Source organism: Pongo pygmaeus, chromosome 7, assembly GCF_028885625.2.
Source record: "Pongo pygmaeus isolate AG05252 chromosome 7, NHGRI_mPonPyg2-v2.0_pri, whole genome shotgun sequence".
NCBI classification, from domain to species: Eukaryota; Metazoa; Chordata; class Mammalia; order Primates; family Hominidae; genus Pongo; species Pongo pygmaeus.
This window is the reverse complement of record NC_072380.2, coordinates 32,172,308-32,199,905: the sequence shown is the minus strand read 5'-3', so window position 1 is coordinate 32,199,905 and position 27,598 is coordinate 32,172,308. Positions and strand designations below refer to the sequence as shown.

The window sequence follows — 27,598 nt, the reverse complement described above, 5'->3', positions numbered from 1 at the left end:
GCTCAATGTGGGGAAAAAAATTCCTGCTTTGCCTGAGAAGAGAGCTTCTGCTCACCATGACTCCTCATCATTCTTTTTGCTCATGTATTAAACCTACTAGAAACTGTTATAACAACAGAGATGCAGTAAAAAGCCCTTTGCAATTCACCTTTAATCTTTGACCCTTGTTATGTCTGTCACTTTTAATACATGTGTTCTCTCCATGGTATTAGCTGACATGTTTGATAACTAAACACATCATGTCAGAGGCCACCCAGTAGCTTTCACGATGAAAAGAGGTTTGATCCCCAAAACATGACCCCCTCATCCTGGTTGTTAAGTCCATTTCTAGTGCTGCAAATTATTCCACAAAGCCGAGCAGAAGAGTGTCCCAGAGCATAAAGCTCAATCCAGACTTCCTGGGGGCTCTTCTTATTAATTTTATCCTCAATCCATGGCTACTAGTGAAAATATTAGTCTATTCATTTTCTCATTCACTCATTCAATACATGCTTGTGAAGCGTGTATCTGCCCAGTATTCTGACTAGCCCTGAGGACTCATGGCAAGTGATGAAATGGACACAGCCCTCACACACCTTTTGGTCAAATATGGAGACTTAGCAGCCACAGAGCATCATTTCTAGAGTCAATTCAGCCAGCCAGGCAATTCATGTCCCCTGGCAGTTAAGGGGTCTCCAAAATAGATCTGCATCAATCAGTTCTTCCATCAGCATTTCTACCTATGTTTTCATCATTCATTCTTATTCTTATGTACCTTAGCCAAAGAATGGTTTTCTACTTTTAAGGAAGTTCATTCTGTGTTTACTACCACAGTTTTCTGAGTGTGTGTGGTGGTAGGAGACACAGTATAGCTAACCACATTGGCCAGATCAAATGTTGAGCTGAAAAGGGCAGCAAAAGCAGTAACGTCACCTTCTCCACATTCAACATAAACGTGTAGGAAGAACCCTGGTTCTCCTCAGTTTCAGACTGTCTATAATGAGCATGTCATCCATAGAACTATGAGAGAACATAACTATTAAAAATTATGGCAAAGTGACTGTGATTGAGGATTTTGCCTTTTTGTGCTAACCCATTACAGCTAGCACTCTGCCACGCACAAAAGCAAGATAAACTAAGGGTTCTCATTCTTCCACATTTCTAAATGAGATGAAACTTGCTTTGATTTTGTTTGCCCACTCAAAATTTGATTTCTGGACTTTACAGCTTGCTAAAATATAAACTCTTAAATCTCTAAGTTTAAATCTCTAAACTATTTTTTTAGATTTGAAAACGTAGAGGTGGGAGGATCACTCGAGGCCAGGAGTTTGAGACCAGTCTGGCCAGCACAGTGAGACTCCTGTCTTTTAAAAAAAATACAAATAAAAAATTAGTGGGGAATGGTAGCACATGCCTGTAGTCCCAGCTACTCAGTTAGCTGAGGTGGGAGGATCACTTGAGCCCAGGAGTTTGAGGCTGCAGTGAGCTATCATCACACCACTGGACTCTGGCCTGGGTAACAGAGCAAGATCTTGTTTCAAAAAAAAATAAAAATAAAAAACAGGGGGAAAGAAAATGTAAAGAACCTCAAATAGTTGTATAGCACAAAGCAAACCAACTACCCAACCATATTGCTATTACAGAGATGGAAGCTTAATATCACTTTTGGGATTCTCTCCTGTGTCTCAGACCTATTTGTATCTTACTACTGACTCTGCTATCTACCTGTATATCCCATAGAAACCCCAACTCAACATTTCAGTCATTTGCATTCTCTTGATAATAACTGCTCTTCCTCCTACTTGTCATGTGGCCTCCACTCACTGAGATGCCAGAAATCAAGGCACTAAGTTACCAAGTCCAGTGCTAAGTCTTCCAAGTCCAGTAAATTCTACTATTTTAATGTCTCAACAACCACTTATCCACCTCCCCGCTGCAATTATGAACTTATCTCTCTTTAACTTAAAATACTATGTTGTAAGGATCAAGTCAAAACTATGTAGTAGGTCATAAACCAGCTCATGTGTGCTGGTCTTTTATTTGAATCCCCCTGCCCTCCAACAAATCTCCCATCATTCCCCCTCTCACATCTTGTGGTCCAGGAATATTTGATTTGTTGTTGCTGTTGTAGTTCCCGAACACTGCATTCTCTATCTCCCTGGAGGCTCTCATGCAAATGTTTCTCTTTGCCCTTCACCTGGCTGAGGTTGCTGGCATGCCATATTTCTGCTCAGATGTAATTCTTTGAGGAAACTTCTTTACCCTTTCTTCTCCACAACTGGCAAACTATTGGAGTTAGATGTCCCTCCTTTGAGCTCCCACATTTACATATCCTGTCTTTATCAGTATCACAGCATGTAACACATAGAAATTACAGATAGTCAAAGTTGTGGACATCTCAAATACCCTGACTTAATCACTACACATTCTATGCATGTAACAAAATCTCACATGTGCCCCATAAATATGCTTCCTTATCTGTCTCTTAACAAGACTGTGAGCCCTTCCAAGTTGGGTCCCTGGATTCCAAGTGCATGCACTGGACCTAGCATTGAGTCTAGCAGAGGTTGTTATACATCATTGGTAGTCAATACATATTTTAAATACATAAACGAATGAGGCATTCTTTTACATTCATTCTAGAAAATACACACATTCATTTAAAAAAATGAGGAACAAATGTTTGGGTGAAACACAAGGGCATCTCCTGCTCCTCTTGGCATCTTTGGTGAGTCATAAGGTTTCTGTGAATTTTATGATGGAGAACATGGAAGGATTCCATATTCTACTTTATATTAAATTCTCTACCTACACAGAAATCGATTCCACTCTCTTATCTCTCCCCTTTGGCTTTTTCATTTTCTGTTCTGTAATACTTTCTCTATGTTATAAATCATCTGTCTTTATGTTATACATTACACTTATTCATAGTCATACTTTCTACTTTCCCACAATTTCAGCTTAAATCATTCCCCATGATGGCTATCTCAGTCTCTGTCACATAAACTTTCATCTTCACTGCTCATTGCTTTGTTCCTTCATACCAAATTCCCCAAAGATAACCTCTTATCTTTTCAAACAATGCCATGTCAAAGGTGCCTGGACAGCTTACAAATGACTGGCCATCATAGTCTCAGCTTTGGGTATGGAGGAGAATGAAAGCGAGGTGAGGTCATGTGGTCTGTATACAGTTTTCTTCTTAGCAGAGAGAACATTATGTATGGTTGGGTACGTGTGGAGGGGGTATTCACAAGAAGCTGACTGTGGAGGGGTGGAAACGGGAAGGTGGCAGGCATTTATGGTACACCTGCTAAAGACTTTCTAACCACTTTTAATCACATGTTTGGTCAATAAGCGCAATTCTTACCTTCTATGATTAAAAAAATACTAGTTGTCAATTTTCTATCATGAAAAGAAATCTCCAGAGTTTCAGAAGTGACAGAACATCATGTTCAGTGGAGGCTCCCAAGGAACAATAAAATAATAACTCATTGAAGGTGTGATATCCTAGAAGTCAGACACGATGTTGCCTTCCAGCTGCTTCCTAACCTATTTACTGTCAGAAAAGAGAAAATATATTTTGTTTGTTTACTTGCCAAAAACAGATACAAACTGATGTAATGTCTTTTAAATTTTTCCTTCAATATTTCTTTCCTTCCTGCCATTATGAAGCACTTTACTATATACCTTGCTATATGCTAACTTCTTTATACAAATAACCTTATTTTTTGTTACCACATATGATACAGATATTATCTCAGCTTTCAGGATAAGGAGGCTCTTCATAATCTATATTCCTAACCAAATGCAAGCTATTTCTTCCTCTATTTCTATGAAGGATATTCTCTCTAGGATGAATGTAATAGAATCATCTTATTCATATTAGGGTGGGTAAGCTTTGGATCCCAACCCACCTCTGCCTGATGTAAATATTCATAGCACTGAGAAGGCTCAGAGCTCATCAGGAGAGTTGCAGAGACAGATCAGGCTGATTGGAGGGTCTGCAATGACAATTTCAGAAATTCTCCACTTCAGGCCATGACCTACATGGAAAATCATAATCTTCCCTTTAATTAGCAAAGGCTTCTAGAATACAGAACTGTCATTCAGAATCTTGCCTTAAATTTGTTTCTTCTGATGTTCTATACACACCCAATGTCCTTTTAAAGAAAACAATATTGTATTTCCTACGCTACAAGTATCTGGAATACACCAATTACAAATATTTCCTATTAGATATCATTTCACGCAGTCAAAATTAAGGTTTAAGTTTTCTTTCCAATGGTAATGAAAAGTAGATAGTTTTTCTCAATCTTCTATTTAAACTAAAACTGATTAAATCTGTGACACCTTATCAAAAATTAGCCAGAAGCTGAATGAAAAATAAAGAAAACAACAATTGTTTCTGGGCTTTTCTATCGGCCTTCACCAGGGCTTTCAATTCTCACCGAAAGGGCAGAAATCTTACACTCAGGTGACTGGACTCTGATCATAACTGGATGGAATATACTTAGTACACGTCACAAATTTTTCATAAGCTTAGAATGTTAATGCTTAGGGAAAGATTAAATACAAGCAATGCCTGATACCAAGCTCTGCAGAGTCGCATGAATAATCCATTTCTCAGGGTTTCCTTAGCTTTGGAGAGGCTTTTATAGCATCAAAGCTGAGCAAATATTTTGCAAATGAACCTGGCTTTAAGTGATCCAGTGTTAAATTCACATCATTAGTGGAGGAGAAGCTCCTTCTCATCTCAAGAGAAGAAGCTTTGCAGTCTTCAAGTTCTTTAAATATTGACCTGGAAAAGAGCATCCTGAAAAAAGTATGCCAGAATCCACCATGGAGCCACAGAATGCTCTTTTTTTAGGCTTTCCATTAGGCCTCCCTTAAACCATCCCAAACGGTTAAAAATCTATCCTATGGAAAAACATATTTGTAAAATATACATTTGATAAGGGGTTCATATCCAAAATATATAAGGAACTCAAACAACTCAATAACAACAAAACAACCCGATTAAAAAACAGGCAAAATATCTGAAGAGACACTTCTCACAAAAACACACACAAGTGGCCATCGGGTATATGAAAAATGCTCAACATCACTAATCATTGGATAAATGCAAATTAACATCACAATGCGATATCACCTCACACCTATTAGAATGGCTTTTACCAAAAAGACAAAAGATAACAAGTGCTAGTGAGGATGTGGAGGAAAGGGGACTCTTGTGCATTGCTGGTGGAAATGGAAATTAGTGTAACCATTATGGAAAAGAGTGTGAAGATTTCTCAGAAAATTAAAAACAGAACTACCATATGATCCAGCAATCCCACCACCATATATGTACAGTATGTATATATGTGTATATATACATGTACATATATTCATACATATTCATTTACATGTATACACATATATGTATACATTTACATGTATACACATACATGTATACACATATATGTATGAATAAATATATGTACATATATGTATGAATAAATATATGTACATATATGTACACATATATGTGCATACATATATATGAAATGAATATTTCATATTCATTTGAAATAAGTGTTTCAATATTTGAAATAAGTATTTCAAAGAGATATTTTACACTTCTGTGTTTACCATGTTTACTACAGCATCATTCACAATAGTCAAGATATGACATTAACCTCAGTGTCCATCAGTGGATGAATGGATAAAGGAAATGTGTTACATATACAAAATAAAATACTATTCAACCGTAATAAAGAAGGAAATCCTCTCATTTGCAATTAAGATGGATGAGCCTGGAGGACATTATGTTAAGTGAAATAATCCAGGCACAGAAAGACAAATATTGCATGATCTCACTCATACTCAGAATCTAAAAAAGCTGATCTCATAGGAGAGAATAGAATGGTGGACTGAACTGGTTGGAGGTGTTAGGAAGATGTCGGTTAAAGGATACATAATTTCAGTTAGATAGAAGGAATAAATTCAAGATATTTATTGTACACCATGGTGACTATCATTAATGATATATGGTATTCTTAAAAAATAAAAGAGTAAATGTAAAGTGTTCTCACCACAAAAATGGTAACTATCTAATGTAATACATGTTAATTTGATAAAATTTAGTCATTTCATAATGTATATATATTTGAAAACATCATGTTGTACACAGTAAGTAAATAAAATTTAATCTGTCAATTAAAAAATAAAAAGGAATCTATCCTTAAAGAGATCTAGAGAACAACTCTGTGACCAATCTCAGCCACACTTTTCAGGAAGGTAAACAAATTTCCTTAATAGGAAATTTTTCCATACAGCACAATTAATCCATCATATAATTGATGCATACTTCCTTTTTTTTGTATCCTTAGTTAAGATGACAAATACTTATTTACCATTTATGTGAATGGTTTATATTCTCCTTTCAACCATATTTCTTCTAGAGTAAGTACTCCCAGCTGCCTTTATCTTTTCATAGGGGTATTGGAATCATGAAAAAATGTTCAGGTTATCAGTAGAATGAAATTCATCCTCACCTACAAAAGTCTTAAAACCTCACAGATGAGAACACTGATCCCTTTTCAAGTCTTTGAAAACCAAATGTGCCTTGGGTGAATTAGGTAAAGTTCCAACCAATCACATCTGCCAGTTAACCAGCTCCAGATATGTTGCTGGTCTCAAATAATCAGCATTGGTGAGGTTGTATATTATAACTCAGATCTTCAGGGAATAAAGAAAAACTAAAGTGAGTGAGACACTGAGAACAGATTCACAACAATGGTGAGCAAAAAAATATGTTGGGTAAATGAGTGTAGCCAGAGAATGGAAGCCATTCATTGCCTGCTATGGAGTTTGGAGGATAATCTAAAAGCAATAGTCAAGAATTGGGAAGACTTTTTTCTTCTAGTTTTATTTTTAAAATTAATTTATAGTCATATAAATCATAGTTTTATGAATTATACCACATGCATAGATTTATATAATCACCATGAGAATCAAGATGTGGAACAGCTCCAACAGTTCCCCCAAAACCTCCCATGCTATCTCCTTGTAGTCACACTCTTCCCCGACCCCAACCCCTGGCACTCACTGATTTGGTTCCACCATAACTCTGCCTTGTTGAAATTCTATATGATATGGTAGGTAAACTTTTTGAGGTTGACTTCTTTCATTCTGTATAATGCCTTTGAAATTCATCCAAGTTGTTGCACATATCAATAATTCATTCCTTTTAATTGACAAGAAGTAGTCAGATACCACAGTTTGTTTTTCTATTCACCTGTTGAATAGCATTTTGATGATTGTCAATTTTTGACAAATATGAACAAAGCTACTATAAATATTCACATATGGTTTTTTGTGAACATAAATTTAAAGTTTGCTAGCATAACTACTAAGGAATGGCATGTATGGGTCATATGATAAACATTTGTTTACCTTTCTGAGAAATTGCCAACCCGTTTTTCAAGCAGCTTTGCCATTTTGTATCCCTATAATCAACGTATAAGAAGTCTAGTTGCTCCACATCCTTACCAGGAGTTGGTAGTGAAAGGGTCTTTCATTTTGTTTTCTTTTTATAATTATCATTCTAGTGCTATGGCATTATCATCTTAGTTGCATTTCCCTAAGTTAAGCTAATGATGTTGCACATAGTTCTGTTTGATTACCTTCCCCATATCTACTTTGGTCGACAATCTGTTCAAGACTTTTGCCCACTTTTAAATCGTGTTCTTTGTATTTTTGCCATTGATTTTTAAGAATTTTCAAATATATCTTGAATGCAAACCCTTTGAAGAATATGAAATGTGAAAAGATTTTATTTCTGTCTATAGCTTATCTTTTCACTCTCTTATAGTGTCTTTTACAGAGCAGAAGTTTTAAATTTGTATAAAGTCCAATTTAAATGATCAAATATATACATATATTTTCTTCTTAGATATGCCCAAACTCACTGCCTAACTCTAGGTCATGAAGATTTTCTTCTAAACATTTTATAATTTTGTGTTTTACATTTAAATCTATGATCAATTTTGAGCTTCTTTTTGCATAATATGTGAGGATTAGGTTGCATTTTCTTCTGTATACCAATTGTTTCCTATTGTTCCATTACTATTTGTTAGAAACATTACCCTTTCTGCAGTAAGTTGCTTTTGCATCTTTATTAAAGATGATTTGGCATATTTGTGCAGGTCTATTTATGTCCCATTGATCTATAGGACCCATTGATCTCATCTCTGATGCCAGCCTCTTGATTACTGAAGCTTTTTAATAATTCTTAAAATTGAGCATATAATTTCTCCATTTCTTTCAAGAAGTGCTTTGGCTGTTCTAGTTCCTTTGCCTTTTCATACGAATTTTAGTATTAGCTTGTCTAGATCTACAAAATATTCTACTGTGATTTTGACTGGAGTTGCATTAAATCTACAGATCAACTCAGTAGAATTAACATGTTTAACAAGTTTAGTGTTTTAATCCATGAACAAGGTACATGTCTCCATTCATTTAGGTCATCTATGATTTTTTTCATGAGGGTTTGTAACTTTTAGCATACATATCTTGTACATGTTTTGTTAGGTTTATGTCTAAGTGCTTCACATTTTGAAAGCTATTTTAAGTGAAATTACTAATTAAATTGTGCTTGCTAATTATTTATTGCTACTATACATAAATACACACATAACCTTCTTATGCTTTTAATGCTATGGTGTCAGTAGTGGTGATTCTTCCACTTCTGATATTGTGTGTTTTATCTTTGTTCCTGTCAGTCTTGCAAGAGGTTTATCAATTTGATTAATCTCTTTCAAGAACCACCTGTTGGTTTCATTAATTTGTTCTACTGTTTTTCTGATTTCAGTTTTACTGATGTATGCTCTTTATTATTTTTACTTCTGATTGCTTTGTGGTATTTTTTTTTTTTTTTGCTTTTCTTTATGTAAGTTCTTAAGGTGGCTGCTTATATTATTGATTTGAGAACTTATTTTCTCATAACATGAGCATTTTACATAATAAATTTTATTCCAAACATTGCTTTGCAGACATTCCACAAATTTGATATGCTGTACTTTCATTTCTATGCAGTTTGAAATAATTTATTATTTTCTTTGACACTTCTTCTTTGACTGTAGAGTATTTAGAAGTGTATTGTTGAATTTCAAACTGTTCGGAATTTTTTTCCCCTGGTATCTGTCATTTATTTCTAATTTAATTCCACTATAGATAAAAAACATATTTTGTGTGACTTCAATTCCATGAAACTTGCCATAAATTTGTTTTATTATTTAGAATGGGGTCTATCTTCATAAATGTAATAACTATTCCACGTGCACTTGAAAAGAATGCCTATTCTATTGTTTTGGATTAGAGTGAGAAAAACATCAACTATATTCAGTCAATTGGTTTTTTCCTTCAGCTTTTCTATATCAAGGCATATTTTCTGTTTACTACTTCTGTCAATTTTCTAGAAAGTATTGTTGAATCTTCAAAGTATAGTTGTGAATATATCTGTTTGTCCTTTCATTTTTGTTAGTTTCTACTTCACGTATTTTGATGTTATGCTGTTTGCTACAGACATAGTTAAGGTTGTTATGACTTCTTAGTAAATTGTTCTTTTTATTATTATTTAATGTCATCTTTATTCCCATTTTCCTTGCTTTGAAGTCTATTTTGTCTAATATTGATATAGCAACCTGAGTATTGTTTTATTTAATGTTTGCATGGTTTATAGTTCCCATCTTTTTACTTTGGGCATACCTTTATCATTATTTTAAAGTGATTTTTTGTACATAGCATATTGCTGCATCATATATTTTTCTTTATTTATTCTGGTAATCATTAGCCTTTAAATTGGCCCTTTAGACCATTTACATTTAATGCAAGTATAGATATGCTTGGATTTAAGTCTACCATTTCATTATTTGTTTTCTGCTGGTTGTTTCTGATTTTTATTCCTCTGTTTTAGCTTTTCTGTCTTATTTTGTGTTACTGGATTATTTTTAGTATTCCACCTAAGTATACCAGGTTTTTTACTGTATCTCTTTGTGTGTATAAAAAAATATTTTGGTGGTTGCTCCAGGGATTACAATATACATGCTTAATTTTCATGTTATATTTAGAATCAATACTTTACTTTTTCAAGTAGAATGTAGGAATCCTACTACCATCATATAGGTCCTTTTACATTATAGTAGATATTTAAGTTAAATCTGCATACTGGATAAAAACTGTATCAGCCAATGTCATATTTTTGCTTTTGACTGTCATGTGTTTTAAATAACTCAAGAAAAGGATGATATGTACTATATTTATTTATATAGTTACCATTTCTGTTGTTCTTTCATGAAATTTGCTCTGCAGTTTATTTTCTTGTGTGTGAAGAATTTCTTCAGCAAACTTTTTAGAGGGTGTCTTTGAGTTTTTGTTTTGTTTTGTTTTGTTTTGTCTCATTTTGTTTTTAATCTGAGAATGTCTTTATTTTGCCTTAATTCCTGAGGAGGTTTTTGTTGGATATAATATTTTCACTTGACAGTTCTTTTCCTCCAGCATTTAAAAAATGTTGGTTGATTTCTTTTTAGCTTCTGTGAAATCTGACAAGAAATTTGAAGTTATTTAAATAGATTTTTCTCCACAAGGAATACATCATTTTTTTCAGGCTTTTTTTCAAGGTTTCTCTTTGTCTTTAGTTTTCAGCAGTTTGATTATGATGTCTTTGGGCATGGATTTATTTGTGTTTATTTTGAGTTTTCTGAGGTCCTTGAATCTGTAGGTTTATGTGATTTGGCTAATTTGGGATGTTTCAGCCATTATTTCTTCAAACATAAGGGTGTTTATATACGTTTCTATACATGTTCATGCACACACACACACATATATTGCACTCTTTCTACTTTTCTGGATTTTCAAAGCCATAAATATCAGACCTTTTTATGTTGTCCTTCAGCTTCCTGAAGCTATGTTCATTTTGTTTTTTGAAATCATGTTTCTCTGTGTTGTTCATATGAAATAATTTCTATCAATCACCTTCAAATTCACCGATTCTTCCTCTGTCACTTTCATGGAGCCTTCCAATGAGTTTTTTTTTTTTTTAATTGAGTCATTGTGTTTTTTAGTTCTAAAGTTACCATAAAATGTCTGCATTTCTTTTATTTCTTTGTTGAGACCTTCTTCCTTTCGATTCATTTAAAGAGATTTGCCCTTACTCATTGGAACATTTTAATAACAGCTGCTTTAGAGTCAGTCAGGTAATTCCAATATCTGTCATCTCAGTGTTAATGTAGGTTGGATTTCCCATGCAAGTTGAAATTTTCCTAGTTCTTCATATGCTGAGCAATTTTTCATCGTATGCTAGACCTACTGAATATTATGAGACTCTAAGTCTTGTTTTTTTTTTTTTTTTTTAATTTTTAGGTCTTGCTCTATCACCCAAGCTGGAGTGCAGTGATGTGCTCACTGCAGCCTCGACATCCTCAGCTCAAGTAATCCTCCTACCTAAGCCTCCCAAGTAGCTGTAACTACAGGCACATGCCACTGTGCCCAGCTTTTTATTTTTTTATTTTTTCTTTTTCCTAGCAACCTGGTCTCACTGTTGGCCAAGCTGGTCTCAAACTCCTGGCCGTAAGCAATTCTCCTGCCTTGCCCTCCCAAAGTGCTTGGATTACAAGAATGAGCTACCATGCTCAGTCTCTAAATCTTGTTTTAATTCAATCGAGAATATCAACTATTTTTTAATCAGGCAATAGATCCAGAAGGGTTATGTCCACAAGTTCTGACCAGCTTTCTCTTTTTCATTTTCATCTTTATTTTTAATATCATTTCCATTTTCAAACTTTTCTGAGCACTATTCTGATATATCCTGTATGTTGTGTCACACAATAGCCAGTCTGGAATCTGGGCAATGATATATCAAAATTCACTTTTCAAAGTCTTTGGTACCCTATCTAGGACCAGATATATTCATGTACAATTTGGATTTGAGCCCAGGCATTAATAAATACCACTTATGAGGTTGGTCTCCTGAGGTTTTCCTTCTCTGCCATTTCCCTGGTACTTTTTGGTTACCTGTGGATCCTCTTTCCAATTCTTTATCCAGAAAATGGTAGGTTTATTCCTTCTTCTCTGTTACATGCTCTTGTGACTGTACCCATGTTGGAGGCCAAGAAGGAATACACAGAAAGAAAAAAGCCCTTTAGGCTCCTTATCTTGGGACCTACTTTCTCATCCTGAGAGCTTTAGAAACCTGGGGACTCTCGGCTTCTGTCACCATCACTGCCAGGTGAAGCTCTTCCTGTCTGTGTTGATGTCTACTTCTGAGCTTCCCAAGTCAAATCTGGGTTCCTCCAGAGGAAAAACATGGTAAACTCACTCCTGGTTTTGTTTTATTTTCAGGTCTGGTCTTTCTCAGTCCATCTGCTACAATTTACTTTTCAGAGTCCTTGAAAATATAATTCATGTGTTTTATCCAGGTTTGATAGTTATATTCAGTAGGACAGACAGGGCGCAGTATGTTTATCTTATTCAAAGCTGGAACCTCACTAAAGCTTTTCGAACAAGGTAAATACCATAATAAATGTAGTAATTAAGAAGGAGAAATCTTGTTGTGTGTAAGTTGTCTTTGACTGAAGAGAAAAAGACTGAAGAGAGACAAATAAATTTTAGCCTTTTGTTGTTAACTTCACCCATGATAAGCTTCTACTTGCCATTTTTCTATAAAAATAATTACAAATTAGATAGTCAGCTTCTACATAACGAAGTTATCCATATAGTAAAATGATTTTTAACATTCGGAAATTAATTTGGCATGTTACACAACATCAGATGTCAGAAATTTTTTCAAATAATCATTTATGTAGATACCAAAATAATACAAGAACATCAACAGTAAGAAGGGAATTCAATTTTTAAGGCTCCTGTTTTTAATCAATTTTTTTTTGCATTCATCTTCTATCACTGAGTATTTCCTAAATAAAGCTCAGCAACACTGAAGGCTCAGAACTTTTAGTGCTAAAATAATCCATCTCTGAAAAAAATATCTTGGTACTTTAAGCCTAAACTTTAAAATTTAGTTCTGAATTTTAGGCATATATATATATATATATATATATATATATATGCCTAAAATTCAGAACTAAATATATATGTGTGTGTCTGTGTGTGTGTGTATACATATATATACAAACACACACAACCAGACAAACAAGTTTTTAAAAGCCTACCAAATGAAATTAATCTTTTGTTTCCAACCTGACAAAGGACATAACATATAATGACTAACAGCAAGAAAAACAGTGGGCATTGTGCATACAGCCAATGTCTCCTTCAACTGCACAGACATTCACATTCCAGGCTTACCTAAGTCATGAGTTGGCAACATTTGACTTTTTAAAACATAATAATGTGCTTTGACTTTCACTAAATAAAAGTAATTTTTGAATTCAGATTAATCAATTCCTTGAGTAGCTATTTATGAGAATTTAAATTAAAATACACATAGGCAAATTGTTGCTCAGGTAATCAACTAGGATCTAGAACTTCTAAGGTCATTTGTAAAATCTTTAGGCTCTTTTTTGGAATTTATTGGTATTATGAGAATGATGATAGAGATTCCTTAAAGTTGCTTTCTTCCCAGACCAGAATCCCTTTATTGTGAACTCTGAGGGCAAGGACCAGGTGGTAAGCACTGGAATAAAGTCATGACTAGAAAGAGTCTTTTTTTTGTCTGTTTGTTTTGTTGTTTTTTGGTTTTGAGACAGGATCTGGCTCTGTCACCTAGGCTGGGGTGCAGTGGTGTGATAATGGCTCACTGCAGGCTCAAACTCTTCAGTTCAAGCAATCCTCCCACCTCAGCCCCAAGTAGCTTGGACTACATTCACACCCCGCCATTCCTGGCTAATTTTTTTTTTTCTCTATTTTGTAGCGATAAGGTCTTGGTTTATGGCCCAGGCTGGTCTCAAACTCCTGGTCTCAAGCGATCATCCTGCCTTGGCTTCCCAAAGCACTGGAATAACAGGCATGAACTACCACGCCTAGCATTGACTGACTCTATTTTCTACCCTTGATGAGGAGTTGAGGTTAAGATCCATGCCTGGGCCAGAGAAGGTACTTGATAATGTTTGTTAAATTCAATTACTTTCTTAAAAGTTTGTTTAATTTCTGACAAGCCCCCATATTGAAAACGTTCATCAGTATAGCCTCTCTTTTCCATCTTTTATCATAAAACCTAGAAATAATAGTAAACATTCACATTTACTATAAGAACATTTTGTATAAGAACTACAAAAACAAAACACAAAACATCTGTGTTTCTATTTTTCCAAGTCTCTGAGAGTTGTGTGCTAAAGCATCTGAGAGACTAAGAAAACATACCTAATGATTTTTCCATTGCCTTCTCCTCTACTGACCCTATGAATTAAAGCAAAAATCTAATGACAGTTTAAGTTATTTGAGACCAACACTAGAATAACAATCACAGGCTAACATAGACAAGAGGAAGGAAAGATTATGCATCTGGTGAATGAATACTATATGTCAACAAATATCCTATTTGTTTTATGTACAGTATCTGATTTATTCCTCATAGTAAGCCTGTGGATTATTATTAACACAATTCTACAAATAAAAATACTGAGACTTAGACATGATAAAAAGAAATTAAATGAAAAAGCAATTTGTTCACTTTTAGTTTCATAGCTGCAATTATAACACAAAGCCAAAACAAACATCCCAGAATTTGATGATGCTTTGTGAATATAACTATACAGTTCCAGCTTACTTGTCCGGTCAGTGTTCAATGTAATGACACTGAATATTTTTAGATGTGATTTTTTTTTTTCCTTTTTCTGAGAGGATCCAGATCACTTTTGCAATGCCGCCCAGAACAGAAAAAACAGGCACTTGGACAGAGGTTTCCAGGGACAGCATTCCTCTTTCACGCAAGCAAAATGAATTTGAACAACAGGTGGGGCTAGCTTCCTTTACAAAAGACCGTGGCAGGACACAAATTCTCTCCGCAAGCCTGACTGCTTGGAGGAACACCAAGCCCTCTCACAGCCCCCAGTCTTAGTAACAGCAATACGTGCTCCCAAATTTTACATCCTTTCAAAGTCCGTATTGAATCAGAATTTCAAAACTTGGGGGCATATTTTTAAAAATAGAGAACTATACAGGAATAATTGATGGTAAATATAAACACTTTCTAAATACTTCCTATTTCCTCCAATTCTATTAGAAAGCGAAATAAAACAAAATAAGAAATAAACAGAAACAGTTATTGCCATGATACATACTTTCATATCTCTTGTTCATTCGGTTCTGTTTCTTGCAGTGTCTGCAACACAAACTCAAACTGAACCATGAGCCAAGATGGCCAAATAGAAACAGCTCCAGTCTGCAGCTTCCACCAAGAAGAACAAAAAGAGCGAGTAAGTTCTGCATCTTCAATTGAGGTACCCAGGTTCTCTAATTGGGACTGACTAGATGGTTGGCGCAACCCACAGACAGTGAGGAAAAGCAGGGAGGAGCGAGGGCCCACCCGGAGCCTGCATGCTGCAAAATGTGCTCCCTCCCTGAGCCGAGGAAGCTGGTGAGGAATTGTGCTACCCCGCTCTGAAAACCACGCTTTTCCCATGGATCTCTGCAACCCGCGCCCTTGTGAGCCCACACCACCAAGGGCCTTGGGTCCAAAACACAGAGCTGTGCAGGCTCACAGCGGCTGCTCAGGTGGGTGACCACTTGGGCAGACACTGAGACACAAGAGTTTTTGCATACTCTAGCTCTGGGAAAACTGAGGAGGCAGGAGATCCGTCCACTCCCGTGGGAAGGGGGCTGAAGCTAGGGAGCCACGCGGCCTTGCTCAGCGGCCCTGCTCCCTTGGAACCCTGCAAACTGAAACCCACTTTGGAATCCCTGCCAGCCAGTGTAGCAGGTTGGAGACAGCCTAAGAAGACCGAGTTCGGTGGGGGAAGGCGTGGCTACCACCACTGCTGCTCCAGTCAGCCGTTTTCCCCTGCTGCGGGTGCCAGCGAGACTGGGCAGTTTGGAACGGGAGCAATTCCCCACAGCGCAGCACAGCAGCTGTGACAGTTCCTGGCCAGACTGCTTCTTTAAGCAGGACCTTGACCCATTCCTCCTACCTGCGTGGGGCCTCCCTGTGGGATTTTCAGCATCCCCAGCCAGGGGTTTATGAACAGAACTCTGATCTCCCTGAAAGGAGCCCCTGGGAGGAGGGGCGGCCGCGGTATCGTGGATCAACAATCTTACTCTTTTCTGCCTGCCAGCTCTGGAGAGTCAGGGCAGCCCTGATGAGGCGGATTCTCCTGAATGCAGGACACCCTCTCCGCCAAGAGGAAGCCAGGCTGTTTATTTAAGCGGGTCCCTGATCCTGTTCCTCCTGACTGGGTGAGACTTCCCAACAGGGGTCTCCATACATCTCATACAGGAGCATTCTGGCCAGCATCAGGTTGGTGCCCCTCTGGGGGAAAAGGAGCAGTCTGCCATCTTTGCTGTTCTGCAGCCTCCACTGGTGATTCCTCCAGGTGTGGGAGGACCCCAGGTGAATAGGGTCTGAAGTGGACCCCCAGCAAATGGCGGCAGCCCTATGTAAGAAGATCCTGACTGCTAAAAGAAAAACAAACAGAAAGCCAGGACAACAATATCAATTAAAAAGACCCCATAAAAACCTCATCCAAAGGTCAGCAGCCTCAAAGATCAAAGGTAGATAAACCCATGCAGATGAGAAAGAATCAATGCAAAAACACTGAAAACTCAAAAAGCCAGAGTGCCTCTTCTCCTTCAAATGATCATAACATATCTCCAGTAAGGGCCCTGAACTGAGCTGAGGCTGAGATGGATGAATTGACAGAAGTAGGCTTCAGAAGATGGGTAATAACAAACTTCACTGAGCTAAAGAAGTATGTCCTAATCCATTGCAAAGAAGCTAAGAACCATGATAAAATATTACAGGAGCTGTTAACCAAAATCACCAGCTCAGAGAGGACTGAAATGACCTGATGGAGCTGAAAAAACATAACATGAGAACTTTACAATGCAACCACAAGTATCAATAACTGAATAGACCAAGTGGAAAAAAAAAAAGGATATCAGAGCGTGAAGACTATCTTGCTGAAATAAAGCAGGCAGGCAAGATTAGAGAAAAAAGAATGAAAAGGAATGAACAAAACCTCTGTGAACTATGGGATTATGTTAAAAGACTGAACCTACGGCTGATTGGGGTACCTGAAAGAGACAGGAAGAACAGAATCAAGTTGGAAAATATACTTTAGGGTATCACCCAGGAGAACTTCCCCAACCTAGCAAGAAAGGGCAACATTCAAACTCAGGAAATCCAGAGAACCCCAGTAAGATACTCCATGAGAAGAACAACCCCAAGACACATAATCATTAGATTCTTCAATGTCGAAATGAAGAAAAATACGTCAAAAGTAGCCAGAGAAAAAGGCCAGGTCACCTATGGAGAAAAGCCCATCAGACTAACAGCAGACCTCTCAGCAGAAACCCTAAAAGCCAGAAGAGATTGGGGCAATAGTCAACATTCTTGACGAAAAGAATTTCCAACCTACAATGTCATATCTGGTCAAACTAAGCTTCATAAGTAAAGGAGAAATAAAATCCTTTTCAGATAAGCAAATGCTGAGGGAGTTTGTCACCACCAGGCCTGCCTTGCAAGAGTTCCTGAAGGAAGCACTAAATATGGAAGGGAAAACCTGTTACCAGCCACTATAAAAACATACTGGAGTACACAGACTAATGACACTATGAAGCAACTTCATCAAAAAAGTCTGCAAATAACCAGCTAGCATCATAATGACAGGATCAAATTCACACATAACAATATTAACCTTAAATGTAAATGGGCTAAATGCCCCAATTAAAAGAATGGAAAGCTGGATAAAGAGTCAAGATTCATCAGTGTGCTGTATTAAAGAGACCCATCTCACATGTAAAGCTGCACAGAGACCCAAAATAAAGGGATAGAGGAAAATTTACCAAGCAAGTGGAAAACAGAAAAAGCAGGGGTTGAAATCCTAGTTTCTGACAAAACAGACTTTAAACCAACAAAGATCAAAAAAGACAAATAAGGGCAGGCATTACATAATGGTGAAGGGGACAACAAGAAAAGTTAACTATCCTAAATATTTATGCACCCAATACAGGAGCACCCAGATTCATATAACAAGTTCTTAGAGACGTACAAAGAGACTTAGACTCTCACACAATAATTTTGGGGATACTTTAACATCCCACTGTGAATATTAGGCAGATCATCAAGACAGAAAATTAACAAAGATAATCAGAACTTGAACTCAGCTCTGGATCAAGTGGACTTGATAGATATCAATAGAACTCTCCACCCCAAAACAACAGAATATACATTCTCGGTGCCACATGGCACTTACTCTAAAAATGATCAAATAATTGAAAGTAAATCACTCCTCAGCAAATGCAAAAGAACTGAAATAACAACAAACAGTCTCTTAGACCACAGCACAATCAAATCAGAACTCAAGAAACTCACTCAACACCACACAACTACGTCGAAATTGAACAACCTGCTCCTGCTCTTAAATAATGAAATTAAGGCAGAAATCAAGAAGTTCTTTGAAACAAGTGAGAACAAACAGACAACATACCAGAATATCTGGGACACAGCTAAAGCAGTTTTAAGAGGGAAATTTCTACCACTAAATGCCCACATTGAAAAGCTAGAAAAATCTCAAATCGACATCCTAACATCACAACTAAAGGATCTAGAGAACCAAGAGTAAACAAACCACAAAGCTAGAAGAAGACAAGAAATAACCAAGTTCAGAGCAGGAGTGAAGGCAATAAGGACACAAAAAACCTTTAAAAATAGTCAACGAATCCAGGAGCTGTTTTTTTGAAAAAAATAAAAAATAAAAATAGACCACTAGCTAGACTAATAAAGAAGAAAACAGAGAAAATCAAATAGACACAATAAAAAATGATAAAGGGATATCACCACTGACCCCATAGAAATACAAACAACCATCAGAGGATACTATTAACACTTCTATGCAAATAAACTGGAAAATCTAGAGAAAACGAATAAATTCCTGGATACATACACCCTCCCAAGACTGAACCAGGAAGAAGTTGAATTCTTGAGTAGACCAATAACAAGCTCTGAAATTGAGGCAGTAATAAATAGCCTACCAACCAAATAATGCCCAGGAATAGACTGGTCTACAGCTGAATTCTATCAGAGGTACAAAGAGAAGCTGATATACTTTCTTCTGAAACTATTCCAAATAATTGAAAGAGGGACTCCTCCCTAACTCATTTCATGAGGGCAGCATCATCCTGATACCAAAACCCGGCAGAGATAACAGCAAAAAAAGAAAACTTCAGGCCAATAACCCTGATGAACATCGATGCAAAAATTTTCAATAAAATACCGGCAAACTGAATCCAGCAGCACATCGAAGAGCTTATCCACCATGATAAAGTTGGCTTACTTGTTGGTATGCAAGGCTCATTCAACATATGCAAATCAATAAACATAATTCATCACATAAACAGAACCAATGACAAAAACCACAAGATTATTTCAATAGAAGCAGAAAAGGCCTTCAATAAAATTCAACATCTCTTCATGTTAAAAACTCTCAATAAACTAGGTTTTGAAGGAACATACCTCAAAATAATAAGAGCCATTTATGACAAACCTACAGCCAATATCATACTGAATGGGCAAAAGCTGGAATCATTCCCCTTGAAAACTGACACAAGACAAGGAAGCCATCTCTCACCACTCCTATTCAACATAGTATTCAAAGTTATGGCCACAGCAATCAGGCAAGAGAAAGAAATAAGTGGTATTCGAATAGGAAGAAAGGAAGTCAAATTGTCTTTGTCTGTAGATGACATGACCCTATATCTGGAAAACCCCACTGTCTCAGCCCAAAAGCTTCTTAAGCTGAGAGGCAACTTCAGGAAAGTCTCAGGACACAAAATCAATATGCAAAAGTCACAGGCATTCTATACACCAACAATAACAAGCAGAGAGCTAAAAAATGAATATGAACTCCTATTCACAATTGCTATAAAGATAATAAAATATCTAGGAATACAGCTAACAAGGGAAGTGAAGGACCTCTTCAAGGACAACTACAAACCAATATTCAAGGAAAAAAGAGAGAACACAAACAAATGGAAAAACATTCCATAATCATGGATAGGAAGAATCAATACTTTGAAAATAGCCATAACACCCAAAGTAATTTATAGATTCAGTACTATTTCCATTAAAATACAATTGACATTCTTCATAGAATTAGAAGAAACTACTTTAAAATTTATATAAAACTACAAAAGAGCTCATATGGCCAAGACTATCCTAAGCAAAAAGAGCAAACCTGGAGGCATCATGCTATACAACTTCAAACTATGTTACAAAGCTACTGTAACCAAAACAGCATGGTACTGGTACAAAAACAGACACGTAGACCAATGGAACAGAATAGAGAACTCAGAAATAAGACTGCACATCTCCAGGCACGGTGGCAGGTGCCTGTAGTCCCAGCTACTCGGGAGGCTGAGGCAGGAGAATGGCATGAACCCAGGAAGTGGAGCTTGCAGTGAGCCAAGATCCTGCCACTGCACTCCAGCCTGGGTGAAAGAGCGAGACTCTGTCTCAAAAAAAAAAAAAAAAAAAAAAAAAAGACTGCACAATAGACTGCACATCCACAACCATCTGATCTTTGACAAACCTGACAAAAACAAGCAATGGGGAAAGGATACCCTATTTAATAAATGGTGCTGAAGAACTGGCTAGCCATATGCAGAAAATTGAAACTGTACCCCTTCCTTATACCTTATACAAAAATTAACTCAAGATGGAATAAAGACTTAAATGTAAAACCCAAAACTGTAAAAACCCTGCAAGAAAATCTAGGCAATACCATTTAGGACATGGGCACAAAGATTTCATGACAAAATTACCAACAGCAATTGCAACAAAAGCAGAAATTAAAAAATTGAATCTAATTAAACTAAAGAGCTTCTGCACAGCAAAAGAAATTTTCATCAGAGTGAACAGGCAACCTACAGAGCGGGAGAAAATTTTTTCAATCTATCCATCTGACAAAGATCTAATACCCAGAATCTACAAGGAACTTAAACACATTTACAAGAAAAAAAACTAACAATCCAATTGTGGGCAAAGGACATGAACAGACACTTCTCAAAAGAAGATATTCATGGCTGAGTGAGGCAGCTCATGCCTGTAATCCCAGCACTTTGGGAAGCTGAGGCGGGCAGATCACCTGAGGTCAGGAGCTTGAGATCAGCCTAGCTAATATGGCGAAACCTCGTCTCTGCTAAAAATACAAAAAAAGTATCTGGGCATAGTGGCAGGTGCCTATAATCCCAGCTACTTTGGAGGCTGAGGCAGGAGAATTGCTTGAAGCTGGGAGGCGGAGGTTGCGATGAGCTGAGATGGTGCCACTGCACCACTCCAGCCTGAATGACACTGTGAGACTCTGTCTCAAAAAAAGAAAAGAAAAGAAGACATTCATGTGGCTAACAAACATATGAAAAAAGTTCAACCTCACTGATCACTAGAGAAATGCAAATCAAAACCACAATGAGATACTATCTCATGCCAATTAGAATGGAGATTATTAAAAAGTCAAGAAATGACAGGTGCTGGCAAGTTGGGGAGAAATAGGAATGCTTTTACAATGTTGGTGGGAATGTAAACTAGTTCAATCATTGTGGAAGATGGTGTGGTGATATCTAAAATCAGAAATATCATTTGACCCAGCAATCCCATTACTGGGTATATACCCCCTAAAACATAAATCATTTTATTACAAAGATACATGCACACATATGTTCACTGCAGCACTAGTCACAATAGCAAAGACATGGAATCAACCCAAAGGCCCATCAATGATAGGCTTGATAAAGAAAATGTGCTACATATACACCATGGAATACTATGCAGCCATTAAAAGGAATGGGATCATGTCCTTTGCAGGGACATGGATGGAGCTGGATGCCATGATCCTCAGCAAACTAATGCAGGAACAGAAAACCAAATGCCACACATTCTCACTTATAAGTGGGAGCCGAACAATGAGAACACATGGACACAGGGAAGGGAACAGCACACACTAGGGCCTGTCACGGGGGCCAAGAGGAGGGAGATCATCAGGATAAATAGCTAATGTAGGTTGCTGACTAGTTATAAATGAAAGTCCCACAAAATAGACCACAGAGACTGGCCTGCCATCTTTAGACATGTGGCTACAAAAGCAGAAAGGGGGAAATAGGCAGTGTGGGAGGGGCAGCTGCCAGTGCGGGGAGGGCAGATGGCACCCGTCACGTGCAGCGAGCTGCAGGGGCCAAACAGGTGAAGAGTAAGTCTGGAGTGACTGTGCAGCAGCTGCCTGCATCATCCCAGGAGAAGTTTCAGTTATACAAAGTCAAAAACTAAAGAATGGGAAAAGGCTACCTACCTACCTTTGGAAAGAGAGATGGGCCTGAGGTCCTGGGGTGGCCTGGGCACAGAGGCTGCTGCTCATGGAGATAGAGCTTGGCGATTGATGGTAGCCATGGTAGCAGAAAGCTTATGACAGTGTGATGCTAGCACAAGGGGCCTGTGCTGATGGCCTAACCCCAAACAGACCATGGCACCACCTCCCCAAAGAGACAGCTGCCATCAGGGAACCACTGAAATGACTTGAGAGCCAGAAAGCAGTTCCTGTTGTAGCCTTTAGGGTCTTCTATGATCCTGCTAGAGGGGCAATGCAGCAACACAAAATAACTGATCCTACCAGATGAGTTGACCTGGGGAAATATCTTTCATTGAGTTGTTAGTATTATATGCTGGCTGTTTATGTATGTCTTGGGGGCTTGCATTTTATTTAAAAATAATTCCCTGACTAGAATTTTGTTTTTTAAAAGGAGAGAAGCTCTCAGCATTTTGTTTGACCCATCTCCCTGCCTTTGCTCCATGCTTCTAGTCTGAAATGATGCTAAAGCATGGCAGACGTATGCTGAGGACTTATTCCTTTAGTACTGCCAACTCTCATTTGTTGGAGCCACAGACTTTGTGAAGGGGATTAATCAGAGGCAAAGGGACAAGAATAATTCTGCATATGATCATCCCCAACGGAGTCTCTAAAGGATATGGTTCCCTCTGTAGCTATGGAGTATTCTTTAGTAGGTTTAAAAAAATCATGCTCAGTAGTAAGTGAATATTTTATTTCACATATGAAAGAGGCTGAGGAAAGGGATAGAGTTGAAAAGGTGAAAAAATTGCTAAAAATAAGGTAATTTATACTTTAGAAGCAAAGACAGCATTGGGGTGACTTTAGCATCAGTGTCTGGCCAAAATCTACTCTTTGTCTTCAAGTTTATTCTTAGCCTGTGAAGAGCAGAATAGCCATATTCCTATACTGATGGCATTTCTGAGATTCCCAAACCCGAATTGTCATCATATGATTACACAGATCCCCATCCTATCAAATCAACCACATAACGTTAACATGCAAGGCTGCCCCTAGGATTCACTGCCACTACAAATGTTAACTTTCACATATGTAGTATGACAGATCTAGAGAATGAAGATCTTCTTATGTGCATTGTATTTTGAAATGTATCAATGAGTCATAGTATAGACATATATTTATTATTCAAACAGTATAAACTATAATAAGTAGTGATGATTGTGAAAGCTATTAAGTTATTGTAAAAATATTAAGGACTTTCAATATGAATAAGTAGGAAAATAGATTAATAGTTATAGTGAATATAAAGAGAGTGTTTTATATAACTTTAAAAAGAAAAATATTTAGAGTCCAGAGATGTTCATTAAATTTTAAAATAATAATACAAAGCTGAATACCAGATATTAGATTATATCAGAATTTTGAAATTTGTGGCTTTTTTTTTTTACAAACCAGCATTCATAATTTTAAACATAATTATTATTGAGACAAATTCAATTGTTAAGTATTTAATACCATTTAGGTCATGAAGCTTTCAAAATGTTTCTGCTTAGTAATTCTTCACATAGGTAATATTAAATCGTATCAGATTTGGGCTTTAGAAGCCTCGATATGAGTCCTAAGTAACAAAGTACAACCTAACTCAGTACTTAAACAATTTGAAAACTTAAATTAGGAATTTGCCTTTGTAACAAATAATAAAGTATCAGCCAATCACAGCAGCCTAGCTTCAGTCAATCAACTGTTCAAACCATGTTCAAACAAAGCAAAGGCTGAGCTGTAACCAACCAGCTATCTCTGAATCTCACCTCCAGTTTCTGTACCTCATTTCCATTTTCTGTCCATAAAACATTTCACACCACACTGCAGCCTGGGAGTTCCTCAGAACTGTTTTGGTTCTAACGGCTGCCTGATTCTGGAATTGCAAGTAAAAGCCAATTGAGATCTTTAAATGAAATGTGTTGAAATTTTGTCTTTTAATAATAAGAATATATTAACAATGGCAGAATTGTTACAATTTTGAGTTAACTTTGCAAGTCAGAATTTCATTAGTAGGAAAAACCACAAAATTGTGCATAACATTTAAATCATATTTGATCCACACACAATCCAGAATATGGGAAATCCAAAGAAAAACGTGTTAGAGACAAATGAGGTATGCAAATAATACTTTGTTTTCTTTAATCAAATTTGAAAGCAACAGACTTTGATAGAATGACTTAGAAGACACTTTCCCAAAGTGTGTTAATGAAGGGGAAGGTTTTAACAAAAACCTTGTTAAAATGACTACCCATAGAGATGAATGCCACTTTCGGGAAGTAATGATATTCTTAAATCAGTATACACAAATTATGAATCCTGATACAAAATTATGTCTGTTCCAGTAAAAAATATTTACTAAAAAACTTTTTCATCACTCATTTCACTATGAATAGGAAGGTTAGTGATGTTATTAAATGTATCGATTGAAAGTGAGTATCTATTTAATACTGCAAATATCTCATGTCCCCCTTTCCACTGCAGGAAGAATCTAGCAATTTATAATCTTGAAAAAATATTCTTCTTGCAGTTTTTGAAAGTCTAACTTTTGAAAGTTAATGAATGAAATAATTAATTAAAATCTATAGTTATCAATTTTAGCTATTATTCCAAAACTTCAACTTCGCCAACCCAATATTTATTTTAGCAAGACATTTAACATTCAGTTGTTCAGTACCTACTATAAGATGACCTGAATGTTAATTACAAATGAAAATAAAATAATGCAAAACCCTGAAATAGTCTTAGAAAAATACGTAGACAAAGCTCTTATTATACAGATGAGGAAACTAAGTCCAAAATCAAATACTAAATGGCTGAGCTGATGTCATCATTCAGTTCTTTAATATTTCTGTCCTGCCATTTTAACATTAGGTCACATTCATCCTTACAATCAGAAAATTATTTGAAAAATTCTTATAAATATTTTTTCCATTGAACCATAAACCATACATATCAGAAATACCATTTTAATTCTGAGATGCACAGTCCTAGTCCCCTAAAATTTGCTCATTAGAAGAAAGAAACCACATTCAGGAATAGTGAGGCCAAAAAAACCGTATGGACACAACACAAGTCATTTGCGCAGTTTTCTTTGCCTAACCATGAGAGCCATGTTCTTAAAGATTTGGGTGAAAATTAATGAATTAGTAATATAAAAATAGTAGTAAAAAAGCTGATTATATTTTTAAAATGTTAGACAAACTATAAACTCTAGTTGATTAAGAACCACAATTTAGAAGTCACTGCTCCCTAGAAGTCATGGCAATGAAATAGAGGGAAAAATAAATGAAACTTTACCCAAGCAAGAAAAATGTCCTTTGTTTTTTAAGGCACTGTAATTTGCAGCTTTTCTGTTAGTTTAGTTTAGCTGCTCCTACCCTGAATGAAACAGTGACTTAAGTCTCTTTGAAGAGAGTGAAGATTCAAGAATACACAGCAAATTTGAGAAATTATTCATTTAGAGTATTTCCCAGGGGATTGGACTAAAACCCCTCTCCCATTGCACAGAAAAATATCTTAGGAGACAGAGAAAAGGCTGCAGAGTATCTAAGACTAGCTCCCTGCCTTCATCACCCAGTATTCCCATAGACTACAGACAGATAATCCATGAAAGTAAATTCAGTTCTCAGACTGTATATTAAGTAAAGAAAACAAACACTATGGTTAGAAGAGAGTCAAGAGGCCACCTACAATATATCCCAGCTACCTTGGCATCTTAGGGACACACAAGCACGAGCAAAAAGAAAAGAAAATGCTATGGCAACAATAAAATCCTGTTAGATTAGGGAAGGAAGGAGGGAAGGAAGGAAGGAAGGAAGGAAAGAAGGAAGGAAGGAAATTTATAAAAAACATACAGATTTAGCAAATTAAAACATAAAAATAGAGACACCCAGCTCAATTTGAACTTCATATAAGTAACAAATAAATTTTAGTATATACATGTCCTAAATGTTCCATGAGACATCTTTATACTAAAAAGAAATATTCATTGTTTGACAAAATTATCACAAGAAACATAAAACTACTATGCAACCCTACTTGAAACTACCCTGCTCACAAACTCATGAACCAACCTACTCAAAACTGCTCATTCTAATATAATGTAATATAATAGAGGAATGTAAGTTCATTAAAACAAAATTCAAAGACAAAATGATAGAATAACAGAATTAGATGATAAAGGAGAGTACTGATATAAGGGGGAAAAAACTCAAAACAATAGCCTTATGAAACCAATACATAAATTAGAAAAAGAATGGATGCAATTGAAAATTAAGTTACTGATACAGAGAAATGGGGATTAAGATAATTATACTGAAGGAAGATGAACAGAAAAGGAGATAAACGCAATTAGAGAAAAGTGAATAAACAAAAAAATCCAACATAATGTTAACTGAATAAACAAAAAAACCAACATAATGTTAACAGATATTCCTGAAGTAGAGAATTTAACAAATGAAAAGAAATATTTATTCTAAGATCTAATCCAAGAATTTCCTGAAAAAAGGCTAAGTAAATCTTTAGGTTGAAGGAGCACTCTTTCTAGAAAATGTGGTACAAAACAAACCCTCAATTTCTAGACCTAAGTAAGTTAAGCTATTATGTGTTAAGGGTAACTTATTTTTAGGCATCTTGGCACTAAAAAGCCAATCGCCTATACGGTAGAAACATTAATTTTACTTCAGATTTGTTTTCAGTAAAGTTGTCTGCAAGAAGAAAATGTAAAATTCTCCACAAATTCAAGGAAAGAAAATGTTAAGGGAGGGTATTATATGCGCCCAAGGTCTGATGAAAGTAAAAAAGTAACAAGTAAATATTGTCAAGTAGGAAAATAATTCATAGAAAAAGACCCACGTAAGTCCTTCTTGGGGGAAAAAAAAGCAAAAAACTACTTTATCACAAAATCCAGCCAAAGAGATGAATTCAGTTAAAAGTTCAAGAATGGAAAGTAGCCCAAAGACCGAAGAGTCGTGAGCATTGAACCCATTTGATTTTATTACTGGTAGTAGACAACTGGGAAATGTGGTTACCGTAGAGATTGTACAGGCGCCTGTAGTCCCAGCTACTCAGGAGGCTGAGGCAGGAGAATG

At 36.4% G+C, this 27,598-nt stretch overlaps 1 protein-coding gene and 1 long non-coding RNA gene across 2 annotated transcripts in view; both read right to left on the bottom strand.

The window, feature by feature from the left end:
- Nucleotides 1–27,598, bottom strand: part of NRG1 (neuregulin 1) — a 1,130,429-nt gene that overhangs the window by 721,048 nt on the left and 381,783 nt on the right. The window lies entirely within an intron of this gene.
- The window catches only part of LOC129042239 (uncharacterized), a 114,472-nt gene that overhangs the window by 86,441 nt on the left and 433 nt on the right, over nt 1–27,598 (bottom strand). The window contains exon 2 of the long non-coding RNA XR_008504081.1: nt 24,275–24,381. This is a non-coding gene — a long non-coding RNA (uncharacterized LOC129042239). The remainder of the gene's footprint in view (nt 1–24,274; nt 24,382–27,598) is intronic.